The following is a 12701-nucleotide window of genomic DNA, read 5'->3' on the forward strand; positions in this document are numbered from 1 at the left end:
TTCAACAGCACAAAGCCAGAGTTCAGTCAGAATCATCAATGCAAGCTGGATATAGACAACAAGAAACTTCTGAACAACATCAAACCAGACTTCAAGCACAAAAATTAATTCAAATAACTTACAGAGAGCAAGAAACAGAGGAGCAATATGATGTACGACTTCAGGCTCAAAAAACAAGACAAGCTCAAACACGATCTAATGTCAAATAAAGCTTTGTTTGATTAAATGCTTTTTTATTTCTCGCATCACAGCTTTTGTCTACTTACTGAATAATTTGCTGAAAAAATACTGATCTACACATTTCAAATCTAAATTTTCACCGTGCAACGCTGGGTAACTCAACTAGTATTATATATTTCTAGTCCATTTGTTGAACAGGAATGTCTTTGTTAATGCATATGTTGCATTTAAATTATTTTATTTCTAATGTACATAATTTACTTTTCATGTGAAGTTATAATTTAATTGTTGTATTTTTTACTAAATCGTATAGATATATTTTGAACTATGTTTTGTGATTGTCTTGTGCGTCATGTGATTACGTAACTTCATCAGTTCACTCTGACAAATGTTTGTTTGTTTGAAGTTAAGCCCAAAGCTACACTGCCCACCACGGGTATCGAAAACCGGTTTCTAGCGTTGTAAGTCTGCAGACATTCCACTGTGACATTGAGGGGTTTAGACTAGTGTTATGATAAATAGCCAAGAAAGTCTACAAATAACTCGTTCATTTGGCAGGATTTTACAGAAACAAAAATTATTATGTTATATTGACCACTGTATGAATTCGTAAATGATTCGTGGGTTTAATAAAAATAAAATCCAATTTCTCTTAAATGCACTACGAGGAGGAAGGAAGAGAACGACTTTGCAATTGTGTAAATTATTTCTAGTAGAATAAGAGTAAGAACGACATAATTGAAAATTATTCTTAATTTTTCGTGTAATTTTTGAGTCATGTATATGAAGGATATATGAAATAAATAATCTAACTTAAATGAAGCATTAAACTTTGTCAAAAGCAAAATTTTGTACTTAGACTTGTACGTCTATGAACTACAAGAAAAGCAGAAGCAACGTACCAACGTAGTGAAAAGACGTTAACAGCCTTCTAGTAGTGAAAAGTCTGCGGAGTTATTACCTTAAAAATCGGGTTTCGATACCCGTGTTGGGCACAGCACACATAACATATATCTTTGCTTTTATCAACCAACAAGAAATCCTCCCAGTGATAAATAGCTAAATTTATCTATGCGCTAAATATCAGTTTACGTAAATAGCATAATCTGTAAACCTATCAAAATAATTCCTGTATTTTTTCTATCCGTTCTTCGTGCACTAAATCTAGCTAACATCTGTAAGCCCATTCTCACACCGAATTGCTTAAATATGCTGGTCTAGTTTCTTCGTTTTAAATTCAATAAAGGAACTGTCTGTTTTGGTTTGCTTTCTGCTCTTTAGTACTCCCGTCGTTTACTTCCGTCTGTTCTCTAGAATTCTGATCACTACCCTACCCTCACTCCTACTCCAACTCTTAAACTATTTTGTTTTCAGATATCTAAATACACCGTCTTTCATATCTAAATAAACAAACAGAAATATTAGAAATTGAAATATAAACAAACAAAAGTCTTATTACAAGTTATAGCCACTTATATACTAAGATATTTAACACAAACTTAAACAATAGACAAATTCAAAGATTAGCCATAGATATAATAAGATGTTTAATACAAACATAAGAACAACAGTCTAATTTCAAGGTTAGCCGCTTGTATTGTAAGTTGTTTAAAATAAACAATAGTCAAATTTCAAGACTGGCCGCTTGTATCATATGATGTTTAAAATAAACAATTTAGTTTAATTTCAAGATTAGCCGCTTGTTTCGTAAGATGTTTAAAATATACAATATAGTATATTTCAATGTTAGCAGCTTGTATCAGATGATGTTTAAAATAAACAATTAAGTCTAATTTCAAGTTTAGCAGCTTGGGATAGTTTGTTTTGTTTGCTACACGAGGGCTATCTGCGCTAGCCGTCCCTAATTTAGCAGTGTAAGACTAGAGGAAAGGCAGCTAGTCATCACCACCCACCTCCAACTCTTGGCCTACTCTTTTTACCAACGAATAGTGGGATTGACTGTCACAATATAACGCCCCCACGGCTGAAAGGGCGAGCATGTTTGGTGGGACAGGGATTTGAACCCGCGACTATCAGATTGCGAGTCGATCGCCCTAACCACCTGGCCATGCCGGGCCTGCCGCTTGGGTCGCAAGATGTTTAAAATAAACAATTTAGTCTAATTTCAAGATTAGCCGCTTGTGTCGCAAGATGTTTAAAATATACAATACAGTCTAATTTCAAGGTTAGCTTCTTGCATCATAAGATATTTAAAATAAACGATATAGTCTAATTTCAAGGTTAGCTTCTTGTATCATAAGATGTTTAATATAAACAATATAGTCTCGTTTAAAGGTTAGTCGCTTGTATCGTAAGATGTTCAAAATAAATAATTTAGTCTAATTTCAAGGTTAGCCACTTGTATCGTACGAGTTTAAAATAAACAATATAGTCTAATTTCAAGGTTAGATGGACATTGTTATAGTAAGATCCTTAATGCAAACATGGAGAAACAAAATTGGCCTGCGGTGGAATAAAATGGTTAATAACAAATACATAATAGTCTAATTCCAAGGTTAGCATCTGCCGATATAGTAAGATATTTAATGGAAACATTAGACATATAATAGATCAACTTATCGGTTAATCGCTGATACAGTACGCTGAACGATCTTTGAAGAGAAACAAGTTTGTTTATCAACATTTTAAGTTATATATGACTAATTTTGTAATATGTGTATACCATGGAATCCCACAAGTACGATACCGCATACGTGTTGGTGATGCACATAACAACGGTTACCATTATATACTTTCGCACACATAATAATGTCCAAATAAACGAGATACTTCAACAATAAAATGCTGTTAAAAAGATGGGTTTTTTTCAACTATGAAATGATCGAAACTTTTTACATGCTTTTGCTATTTTTTATTCCATTTCCATTTGGAAGCGTTGTAAGGTTGCTTCAGGTTATTATGTTACTTTTGAAATTACCAGCTTATGTATAAGTTTCGTAACTTCGGCATAAAAAACAAACAAACAACACCTAATAGCTAAATCCAGTGAGATGTTTTATTGAGCCAATAAATTCACCTGGCTGCTTCGTTCTAAGTATACCGGTTATTTTAGTGTTCATTTGTTATGTCAATCACCATGCCACCAGGTGATATACTAATTTGATAAAAAAAAAACCTGTGAATGCCTGGGATTTAAAGAACTTCGTCAAAAGACGAAGGAAAAACAACTTTTGTGTCCCTGATCCACATGTTAAATACCCTTGATATAATGTTCTCAATGACTGGAGGACCTTAAGATATGTACTAAACGCACAGTATTTATATATCATTGGTAGTTTCTTCTTAACCTCAATTTATCTTTCATCTACAATTACGTCTGAACCTGTATTGTACATATTTTCGGGGGTTAGATTGAGATTTTCGAAGAGGAGGAACTCCCTTTGTAGTAGCAGCGTGGTACAATATGACACTTTTTCCTTCCAATCAGAAGACCAGGAACATAGTTTGAATCCTCAAAAAACGAAAACGCCCCAGATTAATAATTGCATATTCTTCGTTTTTTACTCCTGTGAAGTCTTGATCAAGGTTTAACATAACGTGTAATATTTTTTTACAACGTATAGTGTTACAAAAATACATAAAAGTACCAGACGTTTTTATTTTTAGTTGCTGTATTATATCAACTTTGTTTAGTCACTATAAAAACCAAAATAATAATTTCAACGAAAAGGACTATACAACGTTGCCGAAATAGGCTAATGACCGGAATTCGTATTGTTTCTTATGTCACGTGATTAGAAAGTCGGAAGTAATTACTTTAGTGAACATAATCACGTGCAAGCTAAACTGGATTCGGAACAAAAGGAAGTGGTCTAACCACAAACCTTCTAAAAACAGAATACGCTAACTTTATTGATTACAGATGTAAGAACTTTAATTTTGTAACTTGGTTTGTTATGTAGTGAAAAACATTTTAACCAGTATAGGTAAGGAAACCACAATTATATAGTTTCCTCTTGTACTCAACGTTGCCATAACAAACATCCTAAACAAAAGAAATCGATGAAGTACCCGGATTAAACGAGATATGAATCAAGGGCCCTTCCACTAAGTATTCAATTATATCTCTCAGTGATCCTAAAGTGTAGTATCAGTGAATTACATGCTGTTTTTCTTTCTTTCACAATCAAACTTTATTTACAACTGTACGTGTTCTGCTGCGTTTATTTAGTGATGATGGCAGTTAAATACTGCTGAACCATATAGGGTTGTAATTACAAGGTGTAATTAAAGTTTGGTTATGAAGAAAAGAACGTTTTTTTTTACCTAATTCACTGAACTTACTCACAAGTCTGTCACTACGAACATTTCGGTTTCTAAGTACGTGTAGTGTTTAAGTTACAGTTTTTGAGGTAATATTAGTAACATCGCGGTCAGTCGTATATTGGAAAGGAACAAATATTCGTTCAGTACGCTAAATTTACCAGAACCAGTAGGTTAATCTAACTTCAAAATTTTAACCAATCACAACAAATGTGTTATCGCCAAGCTTTACTCTGTCCCACTCACTCGATTTGACCTTCAAAATGACCTAAATACTATTATTCATAAATATTAGTCATACTTTCCAAAGATTTAAATAAAGTTATTTTACACACATGAGTAAAGTCACTATAACTAATTACACATATTGTTACTTTACTCTCACTGGAACTACAATATATCCCGTATTTAGGTATAATGTACTGAGTAAACGTGAAATTCAATAACAAATCGAATAATCGACAAAAATGTGTTGAATGGTGTACGTTGCAAGTCTAAACAATGTAACTGTGTTGAATGGTGTACGTTGCAAGTCTAAACAATGTAACTGTATTGAATGGCGTACGTTGCAAGTCTAAACAATGTAACTGTATTGAATGGTGTACGTTGCAAGTCTAAACAATGTAACTGTATTGAATGGCGCACGTTGCAAGTCTTAACAATGTAACTGCTTTTGAGTAATTAAACCAATTTTCTGAGATAAGTAAATCTAATGTAACCAAACGTTCCAACCAAGAAACTGAATCATCAAGTTTTAGTATAAATAAATGACTTAACTTGATGGGATCTATTGTATATCCTGAATAGCTCAAAGTACAGATATGACCAGTAAGTATGTATATCCTTGTATCAATTTAATTCACCATACATGAATTTAAGCATCTTTACCAATCACGTGCCTGACTATTCAAGAAACGTAATTAGTTTTTCAACAAGTTCACTCAGCATACTTCGTTTCAAACCCAAGGTAACATTTGAATCCATGTAGATTTTAGAAATTCCTGTAATCTCACCACTAAGTGTTGCATGTCTTTTTTATATGGCTTAAATGATTAGGCCTATTTCAGTTTCTATATGCTTAATTCAAGTCTAGGAATTGATCATTTTAGCAAGTTGATTTATATCATTTTCCAATATATACATATACAAAATCAGTATTGAATTAAAAGTATATAACAAACCCAAAACCATGGATATTGTCACAAAAATAAAGCGAAATCAAAGTAAAAAAAAACAATTTGGGAATCTTTTCCTTGAAAAATAAAAGTCATTGATCTAAAAATCATAATCAACGTTTCATTTTTCACCCCATTACCTCAACCAGGTTTAGCTTATTCGTATACACCCAAAAAAAGAACGTTCGCCTGGAACGTGTCATAACAAAGATTTATTTTATTTTGTGTATGTGTGTGAATTGTAAATCTATGCTCACTCTCGTCATTATTTCCTTCCATGATCAGGATTGTGAGAAATTTTAAATAACCAGTGTCATCCACTACGCATAAGTACGGATAAAAGCGAAATCTGCCAAAAACGACTGAGCCTTTATTTCTTTTATAATTCATATTTTTTTATTTCTGTTATAACAATTTCCTAGTGGTTCAGTGATAACCTCCAGACTTACAATGCTAAAATCAGGGGTTCAATTCCTCTCTGTGGACAAGATCGCAGATAGATAATTGTGTAACTTTTGGCAAATAGAAAACCCAACAAAATCTGTTCTAACATAAAAAACTTATTATATTAAACAGTGGTATAGTGTAAAATAAAGAAGTACCGGAACGCAAAATCTACTACATAACCGTGCTAGGCGAGATTCGTTTTAAATAGAGATAGAACGGCGTTCCGGCTAAAACAAATAATTAAAGGTACGCTGTGCCCACCCCACATCACCTTTGCTTAAGCCAATAAAATGTAACTTTTACTGGCATTGTTTGTATTGTTCAGCTCCTTTCTTAATATCTTTAAAAGTTTCGTTTACAATATTGGTTCGATTCCTCTCTGTGGACAAGAGCGCAGATAGATAATTGTGTAACTTTTGGCAAATAAAAAACCCAACAAAATCTGTTCTAACATAAAAAAACTTATTATATTAAACAGTGGTGTAGTGTAAAATAAAGAAGTACCGGAACGCAAAATCTACTACATAACCGTGCTAGGCGAGATTCGTTCTAAATAGAGATAGAACGGCGTTCCGGCTAAAACAAATAATTAAAGGTACGCTGTGCCCACCCCACATCACCTTTGCTTAAGCCAATAAAATGTAACTTTTACTGGCATTGTTTGTATTGTTCAGCTCCTTTCTTAATATCTTTAAAAGTTTCGTTTACAATATTGAATTTCTGTATAGAAACCAAGGTATGTATTTAGTACCATTTGTTTTCCTATTGCTTGTAGTATTACGTATCGTATATTTGTACTTGTGCTTACTGCACATTTCTTTCTGAAGTATGCTATTAGGTGTAGCTAAAGGAAGGGGAGGAGTTACTATAGATTTTCAGCGGAAATGCCAGATTTCTCCTTGTTTTTATTGCCACTGGTTAGTTTTATAATCTCACCTCCTAAGTCTATTTCTCGCTAGGGGTCACACTACGCCAACCTAGGAGGTTTCATCATACTGCTATTCTCTTCTCGCATGTATTTCGCTTCAAAGAGACAAAACAAGAGGAAAATGCACAAGGATTGTTTGCAACATGGTCAAAACGATTTAGGCTTGTAATATATACAGCACGAACCATAACTCATTATAAGTCCTTATTATGTTATTTCTGGAGTGCAAGCAATGTTGTATGAATTCAATCTTGGTTTATAGAAAACCTGTTTTATTTCAAACAGTTAAAAGAATAAAATACAAATCTGACGCTCCTGGTTTGTTGTCAACTTTTTATAGGGAAATTCTTAAAACTGTCAGTATTGTGGAACGCATAAACATTTTCAGATTTTTGTCTCTTGTGACAGTATTTTAAAAACTTCAAAGATATACGTTTAAATATTCATTAAACATATATGTACACGTATGTATACACGTGTAAACATGATTTCCTGGAATACCTATGGACTTTCCGAGATATTTTCCAAACGTGTTTGTTATACTTACTTATTCTTCCTTTTATTTAGAAGAAAAAGAAATGAAATAAAAAAATATAGAGTAGATTCAAATATAATTCATCCTTGGATGATAACTCCAAATATACCATTTTTACTGTCTTTTTTTGCTTTATTGGATGTACATACATAAAAACTATGATATATTTATAAAACAAAATAATTAGAAACTTAAATGCGTTGAAGTTAGATTGTATACACAATAACTATATATATATTTTTTTTTTGTAAGAAAATAGTCTATATAAGGTATGGTATTTGTCACTAATTAAACCAAATAGATCCCTGTTCATCTCCCTGATGAGTATTCAATCACGACATTAGAGATATATTCAAGTACGCATTAGCTATGTTATCTTAGATTGGAAATTTTTTTACAGAAATAATACGATATTTGTAAAACAGACTTACAAAAATAATCATGCATGTGTTGATTAACGCAAAAACCAATTAGGAAGATTTATCAAAAACCGGCAGTTATTTTTATTATGACGACATGACAGCCACAGAAATTTAGTAATGACACAAGAGCAGACCAGGCAACAGATAAGTAGAGTATAATATATATATATATATATATGTACATAAACTGTATCTTTCATCTTGCAATTAACGTGTCAGAAGTAATTTATTATAAGAACTCTTCTAGAAAAACATTATAATAGTGTTTTCTCATAATAACCGTAGCTAAGATTAAAATCAATTAATTTTAAGCTCTGACTTTATAGGAAATGCAACAGTGTATACATTTGGCTTAATAACTGAAATATGGTAAGCCGCAGCTTTGTTAGTGTAAGGTTTAAACATTATCTTCAAAGTGAGAATATTTTAAAGGCTCTTCTGATACTATGATACTTACGTGTCCTGTTTTCAAATGTCAAAAATTGTAAATCTGTTTTGTTTGTATCAGCAGTATCAGTATTTGTTTGTTTGTAATTAAGCACAAAGCTACACAATGGGCTATCTGTGCTCTGCCCACCACGAGTATCGAAACCCGGTTTCTAGCGTTGTAAGTCCGCAGACGTGCCACTGGGGGCCAGTATCAGTAAAGGAATAATTTTAAACTACTGGGTACATTATGTCTTTTATGGCATTCTTAGTTATCGTTATGTACAAGGTACATGTTCATAAACACAAACAGACAGAAAGATACTGATGAATTAGAAACAAAAAATAACTAATTATATGAGTACCTCGAATATGAAATATTGCAGTCTTTGATGAGTACGTGTCCTTGTTGGAAATGTTTTTCGTGTAACACGTTTTACTTTGAAAACAAAATACAGTTGGAATAAAATCCCGACATGTTTATATAGCACCCCAAATTCATAATCAATGTTAGGTTAACATAACTCTGAGAGTTACTGAGCTAGCCATCACAGATATACACACAGATGTCAGAAGAAAACGCTACAAATACACAGAAGCAACATTTCCTTCTCTAGCCAATCGCACTAGTTCCACATCCTTAGCAGCAATCCCACCGGTCACGGGCACTTTTTCAGCGTGGATGGCACACTTCATCTCCCCCCTCTGGCGTGCCATTGGCCTGCCCCACCGAATGCTGCCGCACCGACTCGGGTTACGGGACACATCTGGAGGAAAGAAAGTGTGTTAGGGCAGCGGATTACAAGAGTTCTCCAATCTTAGTACGTATTTTTTCTTCTTGTTTCTGTGGGTATGATGTGCTAAGCCTGTAAAGCGTGTTTTTAGTTGCCACTTTATTTTACTTTGGGGAGATTCTAACGCTGTTTCCACAGCATAAAGGTAGGCGTTGTGGTTGTTTTATTTGATTGTTTTTGTTCTTTCAAGAAATAACGCAAACCAAAAGCCTGGCGATTAGTAGTTGTGTTTCTAAACATTTAATTATGTATAATGTCAGCGTATTAAATTCTTGACACTGAGAACACTAAAGCAACTATTACGTTACTTCTGAAATTTTAATAGCTAAATTGTACTGGACAAGAGAAAAACTTAAATCTTAATCTCGAATATCTTGTAAACAAGCAGAAATGTGAATATATGAAATCAATAAAACAAACTCGTATGCTTGTGTATAGCCAATTCAATAAAATACATCCCCAACTTTAAGAAACATTTTAAAAAACGACAAAATTGTTAACAATTATATCGGAATACAGGCTCTCATAGTTAAATAGTTAACAATTATATCGGAATACAGGCTCTCGTAGTTAAATAGTTAACAATTATATCGAAATACAGGCTCTCGTAATTAAATAGTTAACAATTATATCGGAATACAGGCTCTCGTAGTTAAATAGTTAACAATTATATCGGAATACAGGCTCTCGTAGTTAAATAGTTAACAATTATATCGGAATACAGGCTCTCGTAGTTAAATAGTGAAAATTCTTGAAATATGGCAGGTGAATTTCGATTTCACACTTTACTAATGTCATCTGGATTTCAATTATTTTTAACATTTAACTGCATGTACCAGTGCTGAGAGTGACCGGTTAAATGTGGGTTTCACTATAAAACAAAAATTAACAGAAGAGTTTGCTATTAGGATTACATGTGAGAAGCCAATAGCAAAAATAAACTAAGCTTTCTTGGTCATAATGCATGTGGTAGAAAATTCAATATTTTGGGAGTGCTTTTTTTTCTGTGTTGTCTCTTTTATACATCGGCTCAATACATATTTCACGTTTTTGCGAAACTGGGTATAGACTAATAGAGCCCGGATTCTCCCTGACGTCATACCTGTTTCTTAATACCCCATAGGTAATTATGTTTTCTTAGGTAGAAACGCGGCGCCTTTTCAAGGCCAAGTATTTATATATGACACTATCAGAATTGAAAATAAACTATATTTGCTAATTATATTCAAGCACGTTTTATAAACCAGCTTCATTATATCGGTGTAACCAATTTCATTTCATGACTTTTTATCCGTTCAAGATATTATTCGTTATCGTGCCATCTGTTTTAAGAGTTGTCCCAATAACCTAATTTATCGTTAAACGTGTCGATTGTGGCGCTAGCAGCTTAAGGTGGAAAAAAATAACCCTAGGCAATATTCGTATAGGAAATAACGCAAGCTCACGGAGTTCCTTGCTTGGTATGTCCAATTCTAGTAACTATTAGTTACAGAGACCTTGTGCCTCACATGCTGAGACCAGCCAAACATTTCTCGTGGAACAAGGTCACGAATTATTTAAACAAAAAGCCGTGAATTAGAAAACAACAACAGGGAAATACAATCAGTTTATAACATCGAAAGTCCTTACAAAAAGAAAAGGAAGAAGAAGAAATAAAAAAACTGGGGGGGGGGAGAAAATTATCTTGGGCTACTCTTGTCTGACCAAATAGTGGGATTTGCCCGAAACATTTCCACGGTTCCAAAGTGTTGGCGCGTATTGCGACAGCGGTCGCGAAACCACAGTCACAGCAAGCTCGTAACTAGGCCACTCCTGGCTTTTCACGATATAAAACAAGACTTGTTTACACAAGAGCCATTACACATACAATATAACTACTACGGTAAAGAGAGTGAAGTAACTAGGGTTTTTCGCTTCACCTCTCAATGTGCTTGGTCAATGAGTACTTATAAGAAAGGTTTATTAGTAAAACGCTTCAACCCCCCCCCCCGGTGGCTCAGTGGGTTTATAACGAAATAATGGAGTTTCGATACCCACGGTGGGCACAGTTATCCATTAGGACACAACTACAACACTGTCTAAACAATATAATGTTCTTGATAACTATAATGTTATCCATGACACAACTACAATACTGCCTAAACAACATAGTTATGTTTATGATAACTATAATACGTTTTTGATAACTATGATGTTATCCAGGACACAACTACAATACTGTCTAAACAATTTAATGTTTTTGATAACTATGATGTTATCCAGGAGACAACTACAATATTGCCTAAACAACATAGTTATGTTATTGATAACTATAACGTTATCCAGGACACAACACTGCTTAAACAACAGTTATGTTTTTGATAACTATAATGTTATCCAGGACACAACACTGTTTAAACAACAGTTATGTTTTTGATAACTATGATGTTATCCAGGACACAACTACAACACTGCTTAAACAATAGTTATGTTTTTGATAACTATGATGTTATCCAGGACACAACTACAACACTGATTAAACAACAGTTATGTTTTTGATAACTATAATGTTATCCAGGACACAACACTGTTTAAATAACAGTTATGTTTTTGATAACTATAATGTTATCCAGGACACAACACTGTTTAAACAACAGTTATGTTTTTGATAACTATGATGTTATCCAGGACACAACTACAACACTGCTTAAACACCATAGTTATGTTTTTGATAACTATGATGTTATCCAGGACACAACTATAATACTGCTTAAATCAACACAGTCATGCTCTGATAACTGCATTGTTTTCCATGACGGGTCTATAAGGAAAGATCTTAGTCGAAAATAACAGCTGAATTATATCTTCCAGTCGATATGCTGGACAAAATTAGAGTTAAAATGTTAGAATATTTCTGACTCGCATTCTAATGTTGCAAAACCGCTCTCCGCGCTTTTGGATTGGATGCGCTATAAGAGTGACAGTCAAATCCCACTATTCTGTCAGATAAGAGTAACCCAAGAACTGTCGGTAGGAGTTGTTGACCAACTGCCTTTCATCTAGACTACAAGTTCAAAATCAGGAACGCTTATGAGCTTTTGTATAGCATTGTGCGGAAAAATTATGAGCAAACAAGTCAAAAGGCGATAATAAAAAGCACTGTATGCACCAAGTTAACCTGAAGTGAAAGAATGTTAAATATACAAAGTTAATACCACCTGGTGATGCAAAGTTAACATCAAATATGTTACTTAAACAGAGCAAGTTAACCAAATGATACAAATTTAACCTTGTCAAAAGGATAATTTTTAACTTTTTCAGCTGTTTCTTATTATAGGCAATATCCTTATGAGTTCGATAAAATGCTCAGATTGTTTATCTTTAAACGTATCTTGTAATAAGTTATATTTTTGATGTCATGACGCGTCTAGCATCTTAACTCTTCAGCCAACGCAGAGTTCACTGAAACAAAACTGTGTGTATACATACATATGTATATATATATATATATATATATATATATATATATAA

At 33.4% G+C, this 12701-nt stretch overlaps 1 protein-coding gene across 1 annotated transcript in view; it reads left to right on the forward strand.

Annotated features, from left to right (window-relative positions):
- Window positions 1-9191: 9191 nt before the first annotated feature.
- The window catches only part of LOC106459439, a 98273-nt gene continuing 94763 nt past the window's right edge, over window positions 9192-12701 (forward strand). Inside the window, exon 1 of the mRNA XM_022385938.1 lies at window positions 9192-9218. The gene's annotated coding sequence lies outside the window, so the exon portion shown is untranslated. The remainder of the gene's footprint in view (window positions 9219-12701) is intronic.

This window comes from Limulus polyphemus, unplaced genomic scaffold, assembly GCF_000517525.1.
Source record: "Limulus polyphemus unplaced genomic scaffold, Limulus_polyphemus-2.1.2 Scaffold608, whole genome shotgun sequence".
In the NCBI taxonomy this organism is placed as follows: domain Eukaryota; kingdom Metazoa; phylum Arthropoda; class Merostomata; order Xiphosura; family Limulidae; genus Limulus; species Limulus polyphemus.